Source organism: Leopardus geoffroyi, chromosome B1 (genome assembly GCF_018350155.1).
Source record: "Leopardus geoffroyi isolate Oge1 chromosome B1, O.geoffroyi_Oge1_pat1.0, whole genome shotgun sequence".
In the NCBI taxonomy this organism is placed as follows: Eukaryota; Metazoa; Chordata; class Mammalia; order Carnivora; family Felidae; genus Leopardus; species Leopardus geoffroyi.
In genome coordinates, this window is record NC_059327.1 from 193,743,077 (window position 1) to 193,770,936 (window position 27,860).

At 39.1% G+C, this 27,860-nt stretch overlaps 1 long non-coding RNA gene and 1 pseudogene across 1 annotated transcript; both read right to left on the bottom strand.

Moving 5' to 3' along the window:
- Positions 1–26,864, bottom strand: LOC123596149. Its single transcript, XR_006711559.1, has 4 exons — positions 26,777–26,864; positions 18,311–18,315; positions 1,809–1,822; positions 1–13 (listed from the first exon to the last, which is right to left on the bottom strand). It is a non-coding gene; the product is annotated as an uncharacterized LOC123596149 (long non-coding RNA).
- Positions 25,284–26,717, bottom strand: LOC123596145 (annotated as a pseudogene).
- Positions 26,865–27,860: the final 996 nt, after the last annotated feature.

Here is a 27,860-nt window from a genome sequence, read left to right on the forward strand (position 1 = left end):
TCTCTCTCTCCCTCTCAAAAATAAATAAACATTAAAAAATTTTTAAATACATAATTATGGTTTTATTTGGTTGCTCTGCATATGGTTCCAAATGAATTAATAGACAGGTACCATATTTCAAGTGAAAAAAATTTCTCAGGAGTGACTTCCTATTTCTCTAAGTCACCCCAAAAGTGACACATTACAGAATCCCTATTTTTATACTTCAAAGCACTGTTGAAACACTGAGATGTTTGAAGCTTACTGAGCTGTAATAATTAGGATCCTTGATTTCAAGTGGGACACCTGTGGTATGGAGTGATTAAGACACTTCTCAGGGTCTCACAGATGATAAGAGGGGAGTCAGAATTTGAGCCCAAGAGGTCTGTAAGCCAAGTCAACAAGTTGGAGGAATGCCTGCCATTGACTCAAGTCAAGGTCCATTGCCACCTTCAATTTGTGGAACCCCTGACCCTAGGAAGCTTTTTTCTGATCTAGGCGGTAGGATCCTGGGTGAGTACAGTGTCCTGAGTTTAAGGTTCCTGAGGCAGGGTGGAAAGGCAGCATGGGAAACTGGAGAGAGGAGGTAGAAACTGCTGGAAGGCCTCAGGTTGAACCTCACAGAAGAGGTGATATTAGAGCTAGAATTTGGAAAGAGTACCTTTAGGTAAAAAATGAGGAAGAATGGAGACACTTTAGGCAGATGTGTGAAAACAGAGATGAGAAAACCCTAGAACATGGGAGAGGCCATCACTAGAATATGGTGGGATGCAGGGATAACATTGCTGTTAGTAATTTACATCTCACTATAAAGTATCTCAAAGTGTTTTAATTCAAGAGTTGGGGAGAGAGGATGATGTGCCCCCCCAAATGCTTCATCACAATTCCACAAAGAACAAAAGGTGAGGAGCAGGAAATGGTGAAAGCACTGTTCTGTAGAGTCCCTGTGGTGGCAGGGAAGATGGTAGGTGAGGTGGAAGGCTGGCCTTTTACACCCACCAGCCTACCAGAACTAATGCTGAGGGCCATCAGTGGCCAATCCAGAGTGTGACAGCCTCACAGTGACATTTGGATGTCATCAGCAGCATCATCAAAACTACCGTTTACTTCTCACTTGCTATTTGCCAGGCATTGTGCTAAGCTTTTTCCATGGAGTCTACATACACTCATTCATTCGACACATAATTTATTGAGCACTGACTGTGCCAGACTCTGTTCTAGGTGCTAGAAGTACAATAGTGAACAGGAGATGGATGTTTTGTACCCACAAAACTACCAGTGGGGAAAGTGACAATAAACTCAGATATATACAAGTAATAGAGAGAAAAAAGTAAAGGAGAAAGCAGTAAAAGCAATGGAGGGTAGCCAGTATTAGATGCAATGGCAGAAAAGACCTCTCCCTAGAGGTGACTTTTGAGCCTACCATGAGTGAAGTGAGGAATCAACCCAGGTGTCTCTCTAAGGTAAAGATGTTCCAAACAGAGGGAACGATCAGTGCAAATGCCCTGAAATTAATTAATTAGTTTACTTATTATTTAGTCTGAGCTCCTACTATGTGCCAATCACTGTTCTAAGAAGAGGAAATAGCAGCAAGCAAACAAACAAAAATCCTTCTTTTCATGGTGCTTATATTCCAATGAATATAAGCATGCTCCATGAATATAAGCATGCTCATGTTCTGCATGTTCAGAAACATGAAAGGCCACAGAACCATTGTAGGAGAGGGTCCAGGACCTCTCCATACCACAGAGAACTGAACCAACATCCCTGATCCTCCCCCAAGCTTCTCCTAGGCACACCATAGGAAAGACATATTCCTTAAACTCTACACAGACTGTCATCCCTGTGGTTCCCCTCTTACACTCATACATCTCTGTCCCATATAGTTTCGAGATAATAAAAGATGGTTTAATGCTTCCAGGGGTCATTAAATAATAACCCTGGTCTGGTCTGGGTGATGGAAACATTGGAGAACCAACCAGACCAGATCCAAGGATTTCTTAAGATTCTTCCAGTCCATAAAGGTAATGATTCTTCTAGTTCACTCATGGTGTGTGGCCACTGGCAGAACTGGGAGGAGATTTGTTCCCAATATGGTGGAGTCATCTAGACTTGGGCTGGAGTTTTGTCTCTAATACTTCCTGCACAGCATCACTGTGCCAAGTACTTAACTCTTCTGAACTCCAATGAACTCATCTCAACAATGGGGACAATGAAACCCACCTTTAAGGGCTGTTTTAAGACTCACATTGGTCAATAAATCTCAAGCACCTAGTACCCCACTGCTTGCTCAGGAGATGTTCAACACAAGTGACTGTCTAAAGTTCACAGCACAGAACCAGTTGTGGAGGGAGATCAACATTTCCTGATGTAAACTCTTTAAGTTAATGGGGATCTTTTCTTAGTACAAAAGGGAATGGAAACCACTATATTGATAACCTACTACATGCCACAGTGGCTTTGCCTCTTCTCTTATATAATACCCCCAACAACTCTGCCTGGTAGGTGTTATCATCCTTGTTTACTAGATGAGGAAACTGAGGCTCAGAAAACCTGAACAACTTACCAGGGTTACAAAGCCTGAAGTGGCAGAGCCTGTAAGTGAGAAACCAAGGCTAGAGGTCCTCCAGGCCTTTCTGTGTCTGAAGCTCACGATTTTCTCCACTTGGTAAGAGAAAAATGAAATTTGTGGTTTTAGATGTGGACCAAGCTGTGAAGTGAACAGTATGCCTCAATCTCTTCCATGAGTATATCCCTTTCCATTTTCGTACAAAGAGAAGGTTCCATAAACTTAAGTTTCCCTTCCTGCTCAACCTTCTCATCATGTCCCATCTTGAAAGTTTCCTCTAAAAACACAGTACAAAAAATAAATAAAAAGAAAGCTACAACACAAACTTTGCATTAGCTTGTACAACTTGGCACTCCATATTTTTTCTCTGAAGACTTTCTGAATATGAAGTGAAAAAGACAGTGTGTGTGTGTGTGTGTGTGTCCCTTAAAGAATAATTCCCCTGGATACCAAACGATTGGAGGTTTTCAGGTAGGTAAGAGGTACTGAAGGATGGCATGTCTGCATCTCTCAACACTGCTCAGTGTTGGAAAGGTTTCTCCTCCCTCTGAAAACCACATTTCAGCACTGGCTTTGCACAGAAACCCACAACCACGGCAGTGCCAACACATCTCACTGGCCATCCATCAACCCACCTTCTTCCCCAGCCTCCCTATACAATTGTTTTGGGCTGCGCAAGCAATAGAGGCCTGTCATCTAGCTCTTGGTGGCTGTGGACAAACCTTGGCACACCTTGGCTTGGAGCGTATGTCTCCAATCCTGGCCTCTGTCACCACATGGAGTCATGTCCTGTGTGTCTTGTATCCAGATTTCCCTCTTCTTAGAGGGACAACAATCATTGGACTGGAGTCCATCCTCATCTACTACAACCTCATCTTAATTTGATTACATCCATAAAGTTTCTATTTCCAAATAAGGTCACATTCACAGGTTCCACATAGACGTGAAGTTTTGGGAGAAAGTATTCAACCCAGCACAGTCACCCAAGAGCAATAGCAAATAGCCAAAAAGAGACAGAAGTGAGCATGAAAGAGAGCAGCTCTAAACACTCAGAAAGTAAATTAAGTGAACAAAGCTGGAAAGGGCAGACAATAAGATTTTATCAGGCACATGCAAAATGTGACTCACTTCCCCTTAATTTTATATTTATCTTTAAGAACACATTAGGAATCCACTGCTTATGTACTTTAGTTGCCTCTCCATTTAGTCAAGTGATGCCCATATTACACAATGAACTTACGTATGAGAACTTTTAAGAACTACTGATGGTTGGGTCCCCTCACCAGAGATTCTGAAGTAATTGGTAGACACGTGGATTCTTAAATTTCTCCAGGTGATTCTAAAGCACATCCAAGGTTGAGAAACACTGCCCTAGATTAATTAAATCAAAATACCCCAGGCAGTGGTATTTTCTTTTAATTTATAGGTGATTTCCACATGAAATCTGTTAAGAAATACTAATTCAACCTGTACATGTATTTTGTCCTTTTATGTTATTTATGATCTGCTATGATGTATCAGACTACGTCTAACATCCTAGGAACTCAGAGTCAGTGGTGGGACCAAGACAACACATTTGATGAGTGTGTAGAGATACAGAAGTATGATGGGTGAGGGATAGAGGACAGAGGAGGTTTACTGCCATTGAGTGTCTAACAAAAATATACAACCATCTATTATGACACACTTATCAATTCTGTTTAGTAAAAAGGCTTTGTAACTTTCACTTGTCCCTAATATAATCCTCATCACATCCTTATGAGGTTAGCAGTTTTATTCCTAATTATAAACTACACTCTAGCAATTTAGGGAGGTGTGAGTCGTGTAAAATCCAACAGATCGTGAGGTTTTACACTAAAAAGGGGAATTAGGTCTGCCCAATTCTATAGCTTGTAGCTTTTAATACATAAACATCACAGTCTAGCATGAGTTTGGGCACCAACTGCTTTATGCCCAACTTCAAACTCACTAGAACAACTCTCAAGGAAAAAAAGTACAAAGAAAAACCACTATATAGCTGCCTGGTATTTTTTAAAAGATGAAATGCACTTTGAATCAGTGCTACTCAAAGTGTGGCCTGAGGAGCAGACACATCTGCATCACTTGGGCAGCTTGAAATGCTGCTTCTCTGGTCCCAACCCAGACATACTGACCTAAAGTCTTTGAAGGTGAGACACATAAATGTGTATTTTAACAGCTTTACAGGTGAGTCTTAAGTACAATGAAGTTGGCCAAGCAATATTTTAAATCACCCTAAAGAGAAAGGTCCTGATCCTTTTAAAAATTAGTATTTGTCCCAAAGCTGTGGCTCAGCCCAATCAAAAACGACAGATTGCTGACAGAGCAATCTATGCATATATAACTTTTGCACAAGGAAAGGGAGAAGGGGGAGGAAATCCTAAGAGTGTTTCCATGGGAGAGCTTTACAGGACTAACCACCATGGTCAAAGCCCACTCTCAGTTGGAAATGTCTGTCTCCATTCCCATCTTCCTGTATACAAGTGCTTCTGCTCCATCTTGTACCTTTCCTGAACTACTGCTATGCTTCCCCAGGCCAAAGCAGTTGTTCTATCACTTCTCTCGCTTCCCTAAAGAAGCACCTATTTCATAATCTTCTCCCCCAACAGGATCTCAAACGCTTGTACACAAGGCTTATATCTTAAATTTCTTTGATGCTTTACCATTAGAGGCAGTATGAACAGATGCTTTCAGAACCACATTTTAAATATGAGTCTCCCATGAGAAATTACACAAAATCCTGTCTTGTTTCCTCTTCTGAAAAATAGAGAGATGATTGCACCCACTTCATTGGGTAGATGTGATGGCCTACGTGATGTTGGGCACAGAATAAGGCTTAATAAATATGGGCCAATACCACTTGCCTATAGTAGGCTTTCAATAAATAACAGATCAAGGTTCTCTGTGATGCAGTGAAATCCTTATTACTGGAATTACTGGAAGATTCATAGGTTGGCTAACCTATCATGACATATAATGAAGAAGTGTTCTCATTCAATTCAGAAAGGAAAGGGAAGGGAAGATGCCAGAGTGGGAAGCACCAGGTATCTATCTGTCTCTCACCCAGTCAACAATTATATTAGCAGAATCTGTCCAATGTACTATTTTGGCACTCTTCAGTCTATTGAGAACTTGCAAATTCTAGGGGATGGCTTGGACAGTCAGTTGTGATTGATTGAAATCAATTTCCTCTCTTAGCTGGGCAGAGGCTATGCATCTTCTACCTCAGTCTTGTGGCAGGCAGCTCTAAACATGTTCATGAGCCAGTTTGCATGCAGCCTGTGACTATCAGTTGGGAAATAAGGATTCTATCTTCCAAATATATGGGTTTATGTTTTGATCACAAATTGCTTCTTCTAATTACAGAGATACAAACATAGAGACACCAGCCATTATTTCACTTCTTCCCCATGGTTGCAATTCACTGCATCTCTGGCTTGAGAAATTTCCAGGGTGCTTAGAGAACCAGTGCCTTTTTTGTATTTTTTCATTTTTCCCTTTTTCTCCTTTTCAAAGCCAGATATTAAAAACCAGGACATTCCAAAGGAACTGCACATATAAGAGCAAATTACAAAGTCATTGGCACACCCAGTTAAAGATGCAGATTCAGAAAAGAACTGAGAAGATCTTAGATTTACACCCCAGGCTGATACATGGCATGAAGACAGGCCACAACATTCAAAAAGAACAACAATAAAAACAGTAAGCCCTGAGAAATGAGAATAATCTAGATTCCACAGTTACTACATTATTAGATTGAAATGTCCAATTTTCAACATAACAACAACAAAAAGGCATATAAAGAAACAGAAATTATGTCCCATTCAAAGTGGGGGGGATTAGGCAACCAAAACTGTGCCTTAGAAAGAGGAGAGGACAGATATCCTAGACAAAGACTTAAAACAGTTGTCTTAAAGGTGCCCGAGAGCTGAAGGAGGTTATGGAGAAAGTAAAAAAAAAAAAGAGGTTAGAGTGGGAGAGAGCCAAAGCATAAGAGACTGTTAAAAACTGAGAACAAACTGAGAGTTGATGGGGGTTGGGAGGGAGGGGAGGGTACATGATGGGTATTGAGGATGGCACCTTTTGGGATGAGCACTGGGTGTTGTATGGAAACCAATTTGCCAATAAATTTCATATATTGAAAATAAAATAAAATAAAATAAAATAAAATAAAATAAAATAAAATAAAATAAAATTATAAAATAAATAAACCCCCCCCCAAAAAAAGAAAGTCAAAACAATATATGAACAAAATGGAAACACCCAAAAAAGTGATAGAAAACCTTTAAAAAATCCCAAAGAATTCTACAGCTTAAATATAACTGAAGTGGGAATTTTGCTGGAGAGAATCAAGGCAGATTTGAGTAGGTAGAAGACAGAATCAGCAAACTTCAAGATAGGACAATTGAAACTTCAAGATAGGACAATACTCAACAATTGAAATTGTTGAGTATTAGAAACAGGAATAAAAACTATTTTTAAAAAGTTAACAGAGACTAAAGGACCTATGGGATCAACAAGTGGACAAACATACCTTGTGGGAGTTCTAGAAGAAAAGGAAGAAAAGAAAAAACAAAAGGAAGAAAAGAGAAAAAGGCAGAGAGATTATTTGAAGAAAAAATGGCCAAAATGCATTTGATGAATGACATGCATACAAACATCCAATAAGCTCGACAAACTCCAAGTAGGATGAATTAAGAGACGTACACTTAGACACATTATAATCAAATTGTCAAACGACAAAGACAAATCTTGAAAGTAGCAAGAGAGAAGCAATTTTTCACCTACAAGGGATCCTCAAAAAAGATTATTTACAAATTTCCTATCAGAAACTTTGGCAGCCAAAAGGCAGTAGGTTGATATCTTTGAAGTGCTAAAAAGAAGAAAACAAACACCCTGTCAAGCAAGAATCCTATATTCAGCAAAACTATCCTTCAAAAGTGAAAGAGACATGAAGACTTACCCAAATAAACAAAAGCTGAAGGTGTCCATTACCACTAGATCAGCTCTGCAAGAAATGTAAATGGAAGTCCTGCAAGTAGAAATGAAGGACACTAGACGGTAACTCCAAGCTATATGAAAAAATAAAGATCTCAAGGTAAATAATCGAGCAATTATAGGAGCTAGTATAATTGAAAGAAAATTGTAAGTCTACGGTCAGTTTTTCCTACATGATTTAAAAGACTAGTAAGTTTAAACAAAAGCAATTATTTGTCTAAAACCTAAACAAACATTTGCAAATAGTATGTGTGATAAAGAAGTAGTATCTAGAATATATGAATATTCAGAGCCAGAGCCAGAGAACTCCTAAAACTCACAACAACAAAAGAACAGTACAACACAAAAATGGGCAAAGATCATGAACAGACATTTCCCCAAAGAAGATACGCAAATGGCCCATAAGCACATGAAAAATGTCCAGTATCACTAATGAAAACCACAATGATTTACAACCTCACAACCATTAGGATGGTTACTATGTCAAGAAAAGATAGAAAATGACAAATGTTCATAAGGTTGTGGAGAAATCAGAACCCTGTGTACTCCTCATAGAAAGGTTAATAGTACAGCTCTGTCAAATACAGTATGATATTTCCTAAGAAATTAAAAATTAGAATTACCATATGATCCAGAAATTCCTCTTCTAGATATATGTTCAAAATACTTGAAAACAGGATTTTTGAGCATTATTTATAATGGCTAAAATGTGGGACCAACTCAAATGTTCATCGACAAATAAATGGACAAGCAAAATGTAGTATATACATGCAACAGAATATTATTCAGTCATAAAAAGGAAATTCTGACCTATGCTACAATATGAATAAACCATGAAGACATTTACTAAGAAAAATAAGACAGGGGCAAAAAGGCAAATATTGTATGTTTCCACTTATATAAGGTACCTAGAGCGGTCAAAATCATAGAGACAGAAAGAGAATGGTGGTTTCCAGGGTCTACAGAGAGGTGGAAGGTATTGTTTAATGGTCATAGGTTTTCAGTTTTGCAAGAAAAGAGTTCAAGAGCTAGAAGTTGTGATGGTTATATAACACTATGAATGTATTTAATACTACTGAGCTGTTAAAATTGTTTAAGATGGTAAATTTTATGTTATGTGTATTTTACCAAAATTTTTTAAAAATTAGTTTTTATGTAAATGTAAAGGAAAAGAAATTACATTGGAACAACTAGATATATATGAGGAAAAAAATAAAAATTTAACATTATTTAAAAAAACTAAAAATTTAAAAATAAAAATTTACCTCACTCCACACATAAACGTTAACTGAAAATGAATTATATGCCTAAATGTAAAAGGTGTTCCTTCCTCAGGAGTTAGGTATGTGCTTTCCCTTCATAATTACATAATCTGTTTGTCCTAATCTAGCAACTACTACATCTCCCTTTGCCAACCCATGATTCACTCACCCTCAGACTTTTCATCCAGATGGGTCAGAACCATAGGGGCTAGGGCACCATAGCAGAACTTCCATTGTTCAATGGAATCACCTATTGCTTCACAACTGAGCCAATGTAAGAGTACTCCAGGCTTTACAAATTCTGTCTACTGATTATAATTCTCATGCTGTGTGATGCTTTATATCCAGTTACCAAAACCAGGTAGTGTAGAAGCAACATCCTCTCCATGTTTTCACCAATGATAGCACCTGATGATGAAAAGAGTCATGCTTCCCACACTTTCGGGTTAGTTGGAAAAAAAAAAAAGAGCAGTGGTTGGGTTATTAGGGTGGATTCATGGATATGAAGAGCCAATTTTCCCATACCCCTGTATCTTCTGCTTTAATCCTTTCCAAGCAATAGCTTCAAAGGGAATCTTCCTTATAAGCATCACCTGAATTAACGCTCACACTGTCTGGCTATATGAGTAGTGTGCAGTACTGATAACATGGTTTATCTAGAAATCTCCTCCAATCATTTCTTTTAAAGTTTATTCTACTTCTCGATGATGCCACCAGCCTCAGAATGAAAAAGAACATGAAATGTCCATCGAATTAGCTCACTGTCATTAGCTCACTGTCAGAGCCTCTTTGCTATGAATGGAATGACATCATGTGACCGGAAGTGATTCCCATATCTAAAATATATGGCACAGTTTAATTGCCGGTGCTACTCTGGTGTGGCCAGAATCCACCCCATGCACTGGGATGGCAACTCCTTATAGGGTTGTTAAAAGCCGAGAGATGCCAGAGTAGCCACATGATGGCAGTAGAGGACAAATGTGTTCAATTTGCTAGACATGGGCGGGGCCAAGCAGAGACCTGAGTCCTGGTTCACCTTCAGGCAGACAGATCAACTGCTGACAGGAGCCAGTCCTGATAAGCCATTTCAGTCTCCTTGGCAAGAATAGGGAGGCCCATCTTTACAGCCTGTTGGGTTATGGCAGATTAGTATGCCCAGTCCAATAATGGGTGGAGATACTAATGCTGCCACATTGCTCCAGGGAGTCTGCTCCAAGCTTGCACCTTCCCATGGGCATCCGCCTGGGGGGACAGAAAATGTCATCCAAGCTTGCAGTAACAGCTTTCCAGAGCACTTAATTCCACAGATGGGTGTCTACTGAAACTGTTATTGTCACCTACTGACAAGATTGCCATGCCAACCAGAGACTAAGAAGAGGGGATAAAATGCTTTCCTGGTAGTTGAGTGTTGCCTAAAGGCTGTGGCTTTGAATTTAGCTGCTTGGCTGATGGGCTTCTACCACAGTAGGTCTTACAGAATTGTCATTGGTTTTAAAGGGCTGCTGCTACACCGTGGACACATCATCTTATACTTGGGATGAGCCTTCAGTGAACCAGGCCCAGGCATCCTGAGACCTTCCTGGGAGCCATCTCCAGGTAGCAAAAAGTTCCCCTGTGAGTCATCAAGGGAGATACAATGGTCCCTAAAGATGAGGCACTATCCCCTTGTGTGAAGAGCACCTGTCTGTGGGACCTGACTTGCTGTTCTGGAATGTTCCATTTCCATTTTTTATGAGAAATATTTGCCTTCCCAGAAGGCAATGGGGACGGGGCAATGCAGGATGGGGACACCTGGACACAATGATAACTGGCAGTCCTCCCTAAAGCCACTCACTCTCCACAAGTGCCCAATAGTAGGCCAGCAGCAGTGTGTCAGGTACAGCACAGCAGGGAGCCATATGGGCAGGAAGTCAGAGCCCGAGAAGTGACTCTGGGCAGAAGTGCCTCCACTGCCAGAGGTGCCACTCAACACACTTCCCAGGGTCAGAATCCTGGATTCCAGCATGGTCCTTGGGGTTTACAGGCCCCGGGGTAGGTGACCTGTGGTGCTGCCTTTAACACACCTGCTACTCAGGTCCCAGGAAAACTTGGCAGATTTTCTGGTCCATTTGTACACAGGACTCAACCTCAACAAAATACCAGGATGAAGCACATATTCACTCTTATCCTAGACAGTCGAACTAAGTCCAGGCTTCCTGCTTAGCTTGTGGGGGCTGTAGGGGAGTAACTTTTCCTTTCCTGTATCAGGACCAGATCTTCAAGCCTCAGTCCACAGGTCCTCCTAAGACTGATTAGAGGCTGGTCCCTCAGGACTCTTCTCCTAAGTGGTTTCCACCTGCTCTTCCTGGGAGCCCATCAGCTTGAGGTCATCAGTGCAGTCACCCCTGAGGGAGGAAGACCTGTCCCATTACTGGCCCTGCCTTGGTGGCACTGAGTGTGAGCATCCAGGGTCCCTGTGGCAGGACAGGAAGCATGTTTGCAGGTCCAGATGAGCTTGCACACAAATGATCTTTGACACTTTGTGCCAAAAAAGATCGAACAAAAGGCATTAGCCATATTCGAGACAGAATCTGCCAAAATGCATAATCAATTTAGCTGCAGTCACAAAGTCTGACAAGGCCATGGTTCTAGAGGAAACAACTGAATTTAGCTCATGATAATCCACCATGGAAACCCCCATATTGGATTCTTGTGAGGAAGAATGGACGTTTCCGTGTGTGAAGCCTCCACAGTTAGGGTGCTACTGTTATAGCAATGGGCAGTACTCAGCTACTACCCTCTGCTGCTTCACAGACTCTAGGACCTCTTGAGTGGCACATAATCTGTCTGGGCTTTATATAGGAATATCAGTAAATATTTGTCAAATTAACTGAATTGATAAATTTAAACTGATAACATTTAACTACATTATCTCTGATACATATTCCTCCTCTCACATTCAATGATCCAAAGAGTATTTGAACATTGGGCACTGGGACAGTTACTGACCTTTTGAACCACCATCCCAGTATGTGAGGAGGATTTAATAAATGCCTGAGAGAGGTATTTATCACGGATAGGATGTTACTGCTTTGAGTAAAATGGCTAAGAAAAGTATAAGCATGAGAAGTCCCTTGCTATGTGTCTATTTGCAAATATATTCAGGTCTCTGAGTTCCAGAATGATTGCAGTTTATAATCAGCTAAAGAAACCCTTTGAAAGATTTTTATAATTTTAATTCCAGTATAGTTAACATACAGCGTTATATTAGTTTCAGGTGTAGAATGTAGTGATTCAACTCTATACATCACCCAGTAGTGTTCATCATGATACGTGTATTTCTTAATGCTCTTCATCTATTTTACCCATCTCCCACCCATCTCCCCTCTGGTAACCATTTGTTTATTCTCTATAGTTAAACAGCCTGGTTTTTTGGTTTGTCTCTTTTACTTCCTTTGTTTGCTTTGTTTCTTAAATTCCACATGTGAGTGAAATCCTATGGTACTTGTCTTTCTCTGACTGACTTATTTCATTTAGCATAATACTCTCTAGCTCCATCCAGGTCATTGCAAATGGCAAGAAATCATCCTTTTTATGGCTGAATAATATTCCATTGTGTATACATAACACATCTTCTTTGTCCATTAACTTATTAATGGACACTTGGGCTGCTTCAATAATTTGGCTATTGTGTATAATGCAGCAATAAACCATAGGAGTGCATATATCCCTTTGAATTACTGTTTTTGTACTCATTGGGTAAATACTCAGTAGTGCAATTACTGGATCATATAGTAGTTCTATTTTTAATTTTTTTGAGGAAACTCCATACTGTTTTCCACAGTAGCTGCACCAGTTTGTATTCTCACCAACATTGCACGAGGGTTTCTTTTCCTCCACATCCTCACCAACACTTGTTTCTCGTGCTTTTGACTATAGCCATTCTGAGGTGATATCTCATTGTGGTTTTGATTTGTATTTCCCTGATAACAAGTGATTTTGAGCATCTTTTTATGTGTCTGTCGGTCACCTGTATGTCTTCTCTGGAGGAAATGTCTGTTCATGTCTTCTGCCCATTTTTGATTGGATGATTTTCCTTTTTTGTGTGTCGAGTTGTATAAGTTCTTTACTTATTTGGGATACTAACATTTATTAGATATGTCATTTGCAAATATCTTCTCCCATTCTGTAGGTTCCTTTTAGCTTTCTTGATTGTTTCCTTTGCTGTGCAGAAGCCTTTTATTTTGAAGCCATTATTCCATTTTGAGTTTGTTTTTGTGTATGGTATAAGAAAATGATTTAGTTTCATTCTTTTGCATATAACCATCCAGTTTCTCCAACACCATTTGTTGAAGAGACTGTCTTTTTCTCCATTGCATATTCTTGCCTCCTTTGTTAAAGATTAATTGACCATACAATCATGGGTTTATTTCTGGGCTTTCTATTCTGTTCCATTGAGCTATTTTGTCTGTTTTTGTGCCAGTACCACACTGCTTTGATTATTATAGTTTATAGTGTAAGTTGAAGTCCAGAATTATGATACCTCCAGCTTTGTTTTTCTTTTTCAAGATTGCTTTGGCTATTTGAGGTCTATTGTGGTTCCACAAACATTTTAGAATTGTAGTTTCTAGTTCTGTGAAAACTGCTGTTGGTATTTTGATAGGAATTGCATTAAATTTGTAGATCGCTTGGGATACTATAGATATTTTAACAATATCTGTTCTTCCAATTCTTGAGCATGGAATGTCTTTCCATTTCTTTGTGTCATCTTCAATTTCTTTTATCATGATCAAGTGGGATTTATTCCCAGGATGCAAAAGTGGTTCAGTATTTGCAAATCAATCAACATGATACATCCTCATTAACAAGAGAAAGGATAAAAATTATATGATCATTTCAATAGATGCAGAAAAACGTATTTGACAAAGTACAATATCCATTCATAAAAACCCTCAGCAAAGTAGGTTTAGAGGGAATATACCTCAATATAATAAAGGCCATATATGAAAACCCCACAGCTAATGTCATACTCAATGGTGAAAAACTGAAAAATTTCCCCTAAGGTCAGGAATAAGACAGGGATGTCCACTCCCACCAGTCTTATTAAACATAGTATCGGGAGTCTTAGCCACAGCAATCAGACATGAAAAAGAAATAAAAGGCATCCAAATTGGTAAGGAAGAAGTAAAACTTCCACTATTTAAAGATAACATGATACTATATATGAAGGACTTTTTCCTGCCTGTGGAGCTCAAGTCTGATCCTGGTGGCATCTGGGAGGTCTTTTGACTGGTCCTTTAATAGTATTTTTTTTTACATTCCCCTGAAGTCATATATCTATCAATACTTTAGAAAATAGAGTTGGAAAAGACTTCACATTTATTAAAGACACTGATCATGTCTTTTTTTCCTTTCCATTTCTTTTTTCCTAATAGTTTTTTTTTCATTTTTATTGAAGTATTGTTAACATATAGTATTAGTTTTAAGTGTCCAACATAGTGATTCCACAATTATGTACATTACAAAATGCTCAACACAATAAATGTAGTTACCATTCTGCAGCTATACATAGTTATTACAATCTTATTGTCTGCATTCCCTATGCTATGGTGTTCATTCTTGTGATCTATTTATTTTATACCTGAAGTTCAAACCCCTTAATCCCCTGCACCTATTTTGCCTATTTCTCCAAGCCCCCTCCCTTTGGCAACCACCAGTTTGTACTCTGTGTTTGTGAGTCTGTTTTGTTTATTTGTTCATTTGTTTTGTTCTTTGGATTCCACATAAAAATAAAATTATATGGCATTTTGTCTTTCTCAGACTTATTTTACTTGGCATTATATCCTCGGTCAATTCATGTTGTCATAAATGGCAAGATTTATTACTTTTTAATTGCTAATTTAATTGCTAATTTAAATAAATTGCTAATTTATTGTGTATCTATATACCATACCTTCTTTACCCATTCATCTACCAGTGAATACTTAGGTTGCTTCCATACCATGGTTATTATAATTAATGCTGCAATAAACATAGGGATACATATATGTTTTCAAATTAGTGTTTTTATTTTCTTTGGGTAAATATCTAGTAGTAGTATTATTGGGTCATATGGAGTTTCTAATTTTAATTTTTTGAGGAACCTCCATGTTGTTTTCCATATGGTTGTACCAGTTTCACCACCAGTGTTTCAAAGGTTCTCTTTTCTCCACATACTTGCTAATACTTGTTATTTTTTTTTTTTGTCTTTTTAATACTAGCCATTCTCACAGGTTGTGACGTGATATCTCATTGTGGTTTTGATTTGCATATTTCCCTGATTATGAGTGATGTTGAGCATCTTTTCATGTGTCTGTTGGCCATCTGTATGTCTTCTTTGGAAACATTTTTATTCTCTGCCCATTTTCAATCAAATTATTTGGTTTTTGGTATTGAATTGTATGAATGTATATATTTTGAATATTAACCTCTTATCAGATATATCATTGGCAAATATCTTCTTCCATTCGGTGGGTTGTCTTTTCTTTTTGTGATAGTTTCTTTCACTGTGCAAAAGCTTTTTAGTTTGAGAGTCGCAGTTGTTTATTTTTCCTTTTGTTTTCCTTGCTTGGGGAGACATATCTAGAAAAATACTGCTAAGGTCAATGTCCAAGAGTTTATTGCTTATGTTTTCTTTTAGAAGTTTTCTGGTTGCATGTCTTAAATTTAGGTTTTTAATCTATTTTGAATTTATTTTTGTATATGGTATAAGAATGTGATCCATTTTATTCTTTTGCAAGCCCAGTTTTCCCAACACCATTTATTTACAAAACTGCCTTTTCCTCATTGTATATTCTTCCCTCTCTTCTTATACATTAATTGACCATATATGTATGATTTATTTATGAGTTTTCCATTCTGTTCCATTGATCTATGTGTCTATGTTTGTGCCAATACCATACTGTTTTGATCACTACAGCTTTACTATAGTTTGAAATCTGAGATTGTGATACCTCCAGCTTTGTTCTTTCTCAAGATTGCTTTGGCTATTCAGGATCTTTGTGGTTCCATACAAATTTTAGGATTATTTACTTTAGTTCTGTGAAAAATACTATTGGTATTTTGATAGGGGTTGAGCATGCTCAATTTTTCCATTTATTCATATCACTTTCAATTTCAATTTCAATTTCATTCATGTCTTACAGTTTTCAGAGTACAGGTCTTTCACCTCCTTGGTTAAATTTATTCCAAGTATTTTATTATTTTTGATGCAATTGTAAATGGAATAATTTTCTTAATTTCTCCTTTTGCTAGTTTGTTATTTGTGGATAGAAATACAGCAGATTTCTGTATATTGATTTTATGTCTTGCAACTTTATTGAATGCATTTATCAGTTGTAATAGTTTTTGGTGAGTCTATACTGTTTTCTATATATACTATCATGTCATCTGCAAATAGCTTTACTTTTTCCTACCAATTGGGAAGCCTTTTATTTCTTTTTCTTATCTGATTGGTGCAGCTAGGACTTTTAACACTCTATTAAATAAAAGTGGTGAGAGTGAACAATCATTTTGTTCCTGATTTTAGAGGAAAAGATTTCAGCTGTTCACCACTAGGATGTTAGCTATGTGTTTGTGATATATGGCCTTTATTATATTAAGTATGTGCCCCCCATAGCCATTTGTTGAGAGTTTTTATCATGAACAGATGTTGAATTTTGTCAAATGCTTTTTCTGCACATTTTAAGGTGATCATATGAATTTTATCCTTCATTTTACTAGTGTGTTGTATCATGATTGATTTGTGAATATTGAACCATTCTTACATCCCTGTAATAAATTCCACTTGATCATATGGCTGTTTCTTTTACTATTTTTTGAATTATTTTAGTTAATAATTTATTAAGGATTTTTCATCTATGCTCACCAAGAATATTAGTCTGTACTTTTCTTTTTCTGTAATGTTTTTGTCTTGTTTTGGTATCAGGGAAATGCTGGCCTTGTAGAATAAATCTGGAAGCATTCTTCCTTTTCCTATTTTTTGAAATAATCTGAGTAGGATAGGTGTTTCCTCTTTTTTAAATGTTTAGTAAAATTCACCTGCAAAGTCATCTGGTCCTGGGCTTTTGTTTGTTGGGAGTTTTTTGCTTACTGATTCAATTTCATTACTAGTAATTAATTTTTTCAGCTTTTATTTTTCTTCCTGTTTCAACATTGGAATATTGAAATATCCATTTCTTCTAAGTTTTATATTTTTTGGCATTTATTTTTTGTAGTCTCTTATAATCTTTTGTTGTGCTGGTGTAACTTCTCTTCATTTCTGATTTTATTTACTTGAGTCTTCTCTTTGTTTCCTGATGAGTCTGGCTAAAGGATTATCGATTTTGTTTCTCTTTTTGAAGAACCAGCTCTTAGTTTCACTGATCTTTTTTATGTGGGTTTTTTGTTTGTTTGTTTGGTTGGTTGGTTTGGGGTTTTTTTTAGTCTCTAATTCATTTATTTCCATTCTGATTTTTATTTTCATTCTTGTATTAAATTTGGGCTTTGTTCTTTTTCTGGTTCTTTCAGATGTAAAATTTGATTGTTTATTTGAGACTTTTTGTTTCATGAGGTAGGCCTGCTTGCTATAAACATACCTCTTAGAAGTACTTTTGCTGTGTTCCAAAGATTTTGAACCATTGTGTTTCCATTTTTAGTTTTCTCAAAGTATTTTCTCATTTCCTCTCTTATTTCTTCATTGACCCATTGGTTGGTTAGTAATATGTCATTTAGCATCCATGCGCTTGTGGGTTTTGAGGTTTTGGGTGATTTTTGTTTATTTGTTTGTTTGTTGTAATTTGTAGTCTTCTGTGTGTGATATAAGGGATCACATCCTTGAATATTGATTGCCCAGTGCTTAATGAAAAAGGAAAAGAGGAAGATCATTTGGTTCCTGCTCTTCCTGAAACACCTGAAGAGGCTTCTCACCTGGACAAAGTGTTTGGGTACTCCTGAGTTCTCCTGCTTATCAACGCACTAAGAGCCTTCTCTTACAACTAAATTGTTTAAAAATAAACCTAACCAAAGATGTAAAAGATCTGTATTCTGAAAACTATAGCAAGCTTATGAAGGAAATTGAAGAAGATATAAAGAAATGAAAAAACATTCCGTGCTCATGGATTGGAAGAATAAATATTGTTAAAATTTCAATACTACCCAAAGCTATCTACACATTCAATGCAATCCCAATCAAAATTGCACCAGCATTTTCTCAAAGCTAGAACAAGCAATCCTAAAATTTGTATGGAACCACAAAAGACCCCAAATAGCCAAAGTAATTTTGAAGAAGAAGACCAAAGCAGGAAGCATCACAATCCCAGACGTTAACCTCTACTACAAAGCTGTAATCATCAAGACAGCATGGTATTGGCACAAAAACAGACACATAGACCAATGGAGTAGAGTAGACATTCCAGGATTGGACCCACAAGAGTATGGCCAACTAATCTTTGACAAAGCAGGAAAGAATATCCAATGGAAAAAAGACAATCTCTTTAACAAATGGTGCTGGAAGAACTGGACAGCAACATGCAGAAGGATGAAACTAGACCACTTTCTTACACCATTCACAAAAATAAACTCAAAATGGATAAAGGACCTGAATGTGAGACAGGAAACCATCAAAACTCTAGAGGAGAAAGCAGGAAAAAAACCCTCTGATCTCAGCCATAGCAATTTCTTACTTGACACATCTCCAAAGGCAAGGGAATTAAAAGCAAAAATGAACTATTGGGACCTCATGAAGATAAAAATCTTCTGCACTGCAAAGTAAACAGCCAACCAACGGAATGAAAAAAGATATTTTCAAATGACATATCAGACAAAGGGCTAGTATCCAAAATCTATAAAAAACTCACCAAATTCCATACCCATAAAACAAATGATCCAGTGAAGAAATGGGCAGAAAACATGAATAGACACTTCTCTAAAGAAGACATCCAGATGGCCAACAGGCACATGAAAAGATGCTCAACGTCACTCCTCATTAGGGAAATACGAATCAAAACCACATTGAGATATCACCTTACGCCAGAGTGGCTAAAATGAGCAAATCAGGAGACTATAGATGCTGGCGGGGATGTGGAGAAATGGGAACCTTCTTGCACTGTTGGTGGGAATGCAAACTGGTGCAGCCGCTTTGGAAAACAGTGTGGAGGTGCCTCAAAAAATTAAAAATAGATCTACCCTATGACCCAGCAATAGCACTGCTAGGAATTTACCCAAGGGATACAGGAGTGCTGATGCACAGGGGCACTTGCACCCCAATGTTTATAGCAGCACTTTCAACAGTAGCCAAATTATGGAAAGAGCCTAAATGTCCATCAACTGATGAATGGATAAAGAAATTGTGGTTTATACACACAATGGAATACTACGTGGCAATGAGAAAGAATGAAATATGGCCCTTTGTAGTAACATGAATGAAACTGGAGGGTGTTATGCCAAGTGAAATAAGTCATACAGAGAAAGACAGATACCATATGTTTTCATTCTTATATGGATCCTGAGAAACTTAACAGAAGACCACGGCAGAGGGAAAGGAAAAAAAAAAGTTAGAGAGGGAGGGAGCCAAACCATAAGAGACTCTTAAAAACTGAGAATAAACTGAGGGTTGATGGGGGTGGGAGGGAGGGTAGGGTGGGTGATGGGCATTGAGGAGGGCACCTGTTTGGAGGAGCACTGGGTGTTGTATGGAAATCAATTTGACAATAAATTTCATATTAAAAAAATAAAAAATAAACTCAGGATTCTGCCACCATTGCTTTCTTTTATGTAGACCCCAGACCCTCTGAGGTTGACTGGGACCCCCTATTAAGGGAGGCTGCCAGTCCCAACCGAAGCTACTCAAGACCACCAGGAGCTTATTGGGTAAATACCCAGAGAAGGGGAGAAAATGGTCCTCCAGACAGGAGAGGAAAAAAAAAAAACAAGACAATTTTAGTCTTCTGGAGATATGTCATTCTAAAATATTTTGTTTAAGAGAAAAAGGGAGTAGAGTGAAAGGGATGATTAATTTACAGGCAGAGCTGCCACAGGGGGAGGATGCTACTTGAAGGCACTGGCCCCTCTCCTTTCCCCTTTTTCTCCCGTCAGCCAGAGACAGAAACTGAAAACTGTGGCTGTAAGCAACTAAAAGTTTAAACAAACAAACAAAAAAAATCCCTAAGTATAAGTAGAGAGAGAAAAAAGGGTAATTAAGTAAAAAATATATATGTATTGTTATGTATTGGTGTAATGGGATTTCAAACCCCCTTGTTCATGACAAAGACAGAAAGATGAACTTGTTTTTAGAAGCAAAGTTGTTCTGATACAAAAACGAAGTAAGCCGTATGAGATTGTCATCATCTTATCCTTTGCCCTTAATAAGAAGTCAGTAGCTCATGTGGTGAGGGGCCCCACTGGGGTTCTATCAAGAAAAACATATGAAGAAACAATTGTGGCAAAGGGACCTTTTAACTCAACACCAAGAGTTTGTGAGGACAATCTGACAGTGTTTGGTCTGGGCAAGGCTACACTTTGCTGATCTGAAAGAGCTTTCCAAAGACATGGGGCAATGAGTTCCTGCCACAGTAAAGGCCACTATTTACCTGCAGTGGCAAAAGCCTTGCAGCAGCCTGGCTCTAAAAAGACACTTTTGCCTGTCAACACCAGCACCATTGTTCCCTAGCAACATGTCTAGCAATGAGAGACTTTTACTTTGTACTGGCCGTTGAACTTCTCTCTCTAATACCAACTAGTATAAAGGTCCACCCCAACTAAATTTGGACTTTATTCCTTTCATCGCTCCTTGCCTGAAATGAGAATATGATTAATCAGTCATTGGCTTGGGGTATGTTATTTCTTTACAGCCTATTAAAAGACATTATCCTGTATGCTTATTGCCTTTTAAATTCTTGCACCAAACTTGAGTTAAATCATTGGCAAAGACAATCCCAGTCTCTGGAAGTTAATCTGCCTCTCAAAACAAAACAAGGGCCAGAGACTTATTTTAATTTTAATTGGATAAGTGGCTCTATCTTCATATTTGTTATAAACCGTTGGCCCATTGCCTAAAAATTGTCCCCTTCAGGTTCAAGAACTCGGGATTCTCTTTTCTCACGGATATCCAAAACATCAATCAAAATCATGACTCTGTGTATACTAAGGCCACAACACCAGGCCGTGCCAGGGCATTCTACATTCCTGTCAGAGTTACAGGCTTTACAAATACTAAGACACACATTTTATTTCTTGGAATACACAATGCCGGGCTCCTGGAAATAAATAAATAAATAAATAAATAAATAAATAAATAATAAATCTGCTATGTCCCTGATAGTTCCCAGATAACCAATGTAATTGAGAGACACTTCTCAAATAACTGGTTTTACTATTCCAGACTAGCAAATAAACCTCTAAAAGAGCTTCTATTTTGTGCCAGGCCTTAATCTATTTTAACAGATTTTCTATCTTGCCCCCAGCCCCTAAGGTTTGGAGGTCAGATCCAGGACGCATATTCTTCTGAAACCCATACGCCATACGTTGTTCCAAAGTCAAGTGGTTGCTCATGTGACATAGGACTGATTTGAACCTATACTTGCACTGAACACAAAACTGGTCTAGTGCAGCTGTATACCTTCTATGGATGGTGGTTTTATTACTCCTGGTCTTGGGGTTTTCCTGGGTATAGTCTAGAGGTCCAAATACCCCAAATAAGCCAATTTTTCAATCAAACATGGAATATGCTTAGACCCATATCAATTCAAGTGGGTTCCTACTCAGAAAGACATCCCTGTCCCACATCCCAGACGACATCACCTGGCCCAGCTCATCCCTGGAAATGACACGGCCTCAGTTGACATCACCCTACCCAAGACTTCACCTTAGACTCCAATCCAACCCCTGTGCCACAGACAACTTCATTTTAATCTGAAATCTATGCCCATGGGCTGCCTATCTTAAGGTACAAATTGAACACGGTACATTTTTTGCTTTTCTTCCTTTGATATTAGGAATCTATTGTGTTTCTGAGCTCATGTGTTTAGCTCATGATCCTGTTATACTCCTTGCTCTTTGCCAAAATGAAACCCCTCCCCCCAGTATCTAAAGGGAAGTCTGGTAAAGGTTACTACTGCCTGTGCCATTCAAGAAATTAATGAAAATTATGGCTGTCACCCGGAGATATCTGCCTCTTGTCAGTCAATCCCATGACCCACCGGGTAAAGGACCACCCACTCTTCAGTGCCTTCTCCTACTATCCCCGCCAGCTTAGCACCACTGCCTGCTGCCTTGGTCTCCAATCATGATCACCATACGAGTCCTTCCCCTTAGTTACACACAATCCCACTAATATTTACATATACTTTACTAACTTATCAGTTCATACCCTCCAACAACATAACTGCTGGACTTGCCACCTTGACCCAAAAAATGCACCGAGATATTATTGTCAAACTTACACTTTTTAACAGCTCCTAATTCCACCAAGGTATTGTTGTTAGAGACCTCCCAAAACTCTAGATCTATTTTCTTGGATTATGCCATATAATAAAAAGCATATTTATGGGCTGGCCTACAAGGACTCCATATACCTCTACTTGTGTTCCTCCACACTACTTTCATAATAAAATATTTTCTTTGCTATTTGGGGCAACTTATGCCCTACTCCCTAAAAGTTTCCATGACCATCACACCAAGGTTTCTTTAATATGATGTCAAAATATCAGATGATAGGGGCGCCCGGGTGGCGCAGTCGGTTAAGCGTCTGACTTCAGCCAGGTCATGATCTCGCGGTCCGTGAGTTCGAGCCCCGCGTCGGGCTCTGGGCTGATGGCTCGGAGCCTGGAGCCTGTTTCCGATTCTGTGTCTCCCTCTCTCTCTGACCCTCCCCTGTTCATGCTCTGTCTCTCTCTGTCCCAAAAATAAATAAACATTGAAAAAAAAAATTAAAAAAAAAAAATATCAGATGATAGATTGAATTAAGTATGCTTTAATATTCTGTATTTTATGACGTTTTGATATCTTGGAGGGCATTACAAACTTGAGGATGGACTGCCCCTCCCAGAGCTAGTTATTTCCTGATGACAGCAACTGGGAGAATACTTCTCATGTGCAAGTTAAGCACTTCTTTTATCCCAAGCAAGATGGACCCTCACATAGTAAGCTCATATTCACCCCACCCTAAATCCACCCAAAGCCAAGTACCTGACAGCTAGGAACACCTGTAGGCCCCAAAGCCCCCCTGAAATTATTCAAACTGGCCAATCCAAAACTGTTTACTTTGCCCAGCCTGACCTTTCCCCTGGAAACCATAATAAGGGCTCTGGCTCCAGCTTCCCCCTCCCTCTTGATTCTACTTCCTGACCGAACCAGATGCTTCCCTATGTGGCCCTGCATGGCATGGCATGCCCCCTTCTCTTGGGAAATGTAAGCTATAATTTTTTCTTTCAATTGCATTAGCCTCTCCTACAGCCATTTAGTCACTCCCATAAATTAAAATCTCAAAGGTACATTTTGAGACAGTAGTCCTACACAACTCTTACCCTCCATGAGTTATAAGAAACTTCTAATGAATTCCCAATTTTGATTCTGCTTTTTTCAGTTTTCTTCCTATTATTACAATCAGAACAATATGATAAATGCAAAATTCAATTAGATCTAATAAGTATGTACTAAATGTTTTCTAAGCTTCATATTTGAGCTCTGGGCTAGAGATGTCACTTCCCAGGATGATGGTGGCACGTACATGAATGAACCACAACAAGGTGACAAATCAACTATAATAATGGTGAAGTCTGAAAAATTTTAAGAGAACCCAGATGAAAGAATATTGAAATCTGTCAAGGGCACAGGGAGTCAAGTACTGGGAGAATTTGCCAGGTAGATAAGGGTGGGATGGAATCTTAGGCAAAGAGCAGTTGGGCAGAGGTAATGTGTCCTGAAACAGCCTGATATGTGGGGAGAAGAGTGGACAGTAAGATACAGCTGAAGCCCAAGGACATGTGTGTATAGTGTAGTGGGTATTGACCTTGAAGCTGACTGGGATCGAGAAGGGAAAGTCCACATATATCAGACTCAAAAATTTGGACCCCATTCTATAAGCAGATAAAAAACTATCAGAAGCTTGAGGCTAGGAAGTGACACTATGTCACCACCATAGCAATCATCAGATAGTGAGCCAGCGACTAAGCTGGCAGTCTCAAGAGTAGGAGACAAATCACACTCATCTTGCATTCCCCACCATGACTAATATTGCATTTTGCATAGGGTGGTTACTGAGTAATGATTGAATAAATACTGTTCTTTTTCCTCCAGCTCTTGAGTGTCTCTTAGCCAGTTTCGGGCTCTTAAGAAATTCTCTCTGCCTCTGGCTAGGTTAGATGTCCTCACCCAGATCACCCCAGCTTTCCCTCCAATATAGCAATTACTCCTATATTGTCATGATTGATATCCTTGTCTTCCCCCCATTGTCTGCCATCATTTTAATGAAAAAGACATGTCACTCTGAACTGCATTCCAGCCAATGACAGAGAGAGCCTGACACCTTAGACGCTTCGTGAGTGCTCTTTGTGTGAATAGAAGAATGAAGGAATGACAGAATGAATGAATGATTGCATAGCAGAATGAATGATGTTCGGTTAGAGGTCAGTCCTGTACTTCCTAGAGCCAACCAATGTCAGCATGTGAGAGTGTTTGGTTCTCTGGGCATGGGTGCCATTGGCCCCAGGTGCCTTAAAGTCCTTTTCAGAGCTGTTTTCCGATTACTTTCATCTAAATATCTTCACCTCTTCATGTGACAGAAGCAGCAATTCCTTTGCCCAAGTTCATGGTGACTCACAGCAGTAACACAGAAAAAGGGAAGCTTGTCTTCTCCCTTTGCCAGCTTTCCAGCGTGGCAACTGGCACGCTTTGTAACAAACATCAGTTAGAGAATGGAAATTTAAAAGGGAGAATTTTCTGCCCCGAGATACTGAGGTGGCAGGTGTGTATACATGTGTATACCCACATGTGATATAGGTGTGTGTGCATGTATGTGCATGTTTCATAGGTGCACAGCCATCTGTGTACTTTGGCAATTTTATCCAAAAGGATCAGACTTTTTTAAAAGATGTTTGCGATGTTTTAGAGTTGTATTCTGTTTTTTTTAAAGGTATGAAGAACACAAAAATGATCAATGAACTTGCCTTCTATGGAAAATTTGTTATAAGACACTAAAAAAAATTTTAAGGAACATATAAAACATTGAAACAGCTCTATTACTTAAGGTAAAAGCCCTTAACTATTATTATTAGGTCTATTAAAAATTGCTGTTCCTCTGCCAATTTTACCTACCACGAACAGCCATTTCTTTTGGCTTAATTTAATACAAAACCATGAGTTACTTTTTAGATGGATTCAGAAAAAGAACCAAGTATTGCACATGGGTCTCAAAATTCTGTGACAGGATTTTGGTCATTTCCATTAAAAAGTACTGACTAAAAACTAATAATTTAAATCTGCCACCCACACACGCTCACAAATGGTCCACAAAACATTCTCTTTTCCTTTTGAAGGTTTTACAATACATTGTCATCAGTAACCAGTCTCTTACTATCAAACTTAAATGGCCAACTGACACAAACGTTTCTGAGACCATTCTTCCACCACTGATTAAGACTAGGGTGTCAGGTATGCGGGATAATATTAGTTTAGCCTTCTGAGCTTTCTGGGCAGACTTGGTGACCTTGCCAGCCCCAGGTGCTTTCTTTTCCACCGTTTTGATGACACCCACAGCAACCACCTGTCTCACTTCACAAACAGCAAAACAGCCCGCAGGAGGACAGTCAGAGAAGCTCTCAACACACCTAGGCTTGCCAAGAACCATATCAATGATGGCAACATCACCAGATTTCAAGAACTTGGGACCATCTTCTAGCTTTTTTCCAGAACAACGATGAATCTTTTCCTTCAGTTCAGCAAACTTGCAGGTAATGTGAGCTTTGTGACCATCCAGCAGAGGTACATATCCAGCACTGACTTGGCCTGGACGATTCCAGATAATCACCTGTGCCACGAAGCCAGCTGCTTCCATTGGTGGGTCATTTTTGCTGTCACCAGTCACATTGCCACAACGAACATCTTTGACAGATATATTCTTGACATTGAAGCCCACGCTGTCCCGAGGAAGAGCCTCACTCAAAGCTTCATGGTGCATTTCAACAGACTTTACTTCAGTTGTAACATTGACTGGAGCAAAGGTGACCACCATGCCTGGTTTAAGAACACCAGTCTCCACTCGGCCCACAGGGACAGTACCAACACCACCAATTTTGCAGATGTCCTGGAGGGGCAGATGCAAGGGCTCGTCAGCTGGACGAGTTGGTCCAGAGCTTCAAGCAGAGTGGTTCCACTGGCATTGCCCTTTGTACGGTGACTTTCCATCCCTTGAACCAAGGCATGTTAGCACTCGCTCCAGCACGTGGTCACCTTTCCAACCAGAAATTGGCACAAACGCTACTGTGTCAAGGTTGTAGCCAATTTTCTTAACGTAGGTGCTGACTTCCAGGGGCTCAGTGGAATCCTTTTATTAACACCAACAATATGTTGTTTCACACCCAGTGTGTAAGCCAGAAGGGCATGCTCACAGGTCTGCCCATTCTTAGAGAGACCTGCTTCAAATTCACCAACACCAGCAGTGACAATCAAGACAGCACAGTCAGCCTGAGATGTGCCTGTAATCATGTTTTTGATAGTCTCTGTGTCCCCGCACACCTATGATGGCCACATAATACTTGCTGGTCTTGAATTTCTACAGGGAGATATCAATGGTGTTACCATGATCAGATTCAGCTTTCAGTCTATCCAAGACCCAGGCATACTTGAAGGAGACCTTGCCCATCTCAGCAGCCTCCTCAAATTTTTTGAAGTTCTTTTGTGGATCCCACCACATTTGTAGATCAGATGACCAGTAGTGGTAGACTTCTCAAAACTACACGTCCAAGGGCGATGATGTTGAAATGAGTCTTTTCCTTTCCCATTTTGGTTTAGGTTTAGCGGTGGCTTTCATGACACCTGTGTTCTGGTGGCAAACCCACTGCAAGAAAGCTAGGGTTAATAAACTTTAATAGATTTTCTATTTGCATTCATACCAAATGCTATCCCCTATCAACTCTGCAGGTTCGTATTTTTCTAAAGTAAACCTTTAGCACTATGCACCACCTGATTTGCTAAATAGGAATTCAGAAATCCCATGACTAATGAGCAGTTTAAGCTTGGAATGCCAATACTGTTCAGCAGGTCTAAGATGAATGTTTTTTGCCACCTAATTAGCTTTCAGCTGATGTTGTTTAGCCAACTTCCTCCTTTTCTGCCATTGATTAAGTTTTCAAAGCACATGATGTGACAGATTAATATCACTTTGATGCAGCAACTCGGCATTTTGTCTAAACATGAGGTCACCTTTGACAAAGGGACTGATTTTCTACCAAGTATGGCCTGGTATCACTGCGGAGTTAAGATTCAGCTCAGAACAAAATCGCACCCAGTAATAGAATGATGACTGCGCTTACAGGTGCCAACCCCCTATGTCAAAGAACCATATTGCAGTACCAAACAAATGAGAGTAAAAAGTAAAATCCGATTTTGAACTTAAAATCACCTGCCAGTGACCAGAATGCATGAGGCATGCATTCAACTACCAGCCTTAATCTGTGGGTATCACCAATTATGTTCAGACTTTATGGACCCCACCCCCCGTGGAAACCTGACATCCATCATTTAAATCTTTGATGAAGAGAAGAATGACATAACCCCAGTCATGAGAAAAACCCCAGGCAAGCTCCAAAAGAGACACAGTCTCAAAACACCTGTCCAGTCCTCCTGAAAACTCTCAAGGTCATCAGAAAAGAAGGAACAGCTAAGAGTCATCACAGGCGAGAGGAACTTGAAGAGTCATGATGTTAACTGTCATGTAGAATCTTGGCTGGGATCATCCATTAGGGGATGAAAACTTATGTTCACATCCAAATACCCACATGAATGTTTATAACAGCTTTATTCATAACTGCAAAAACATGTCA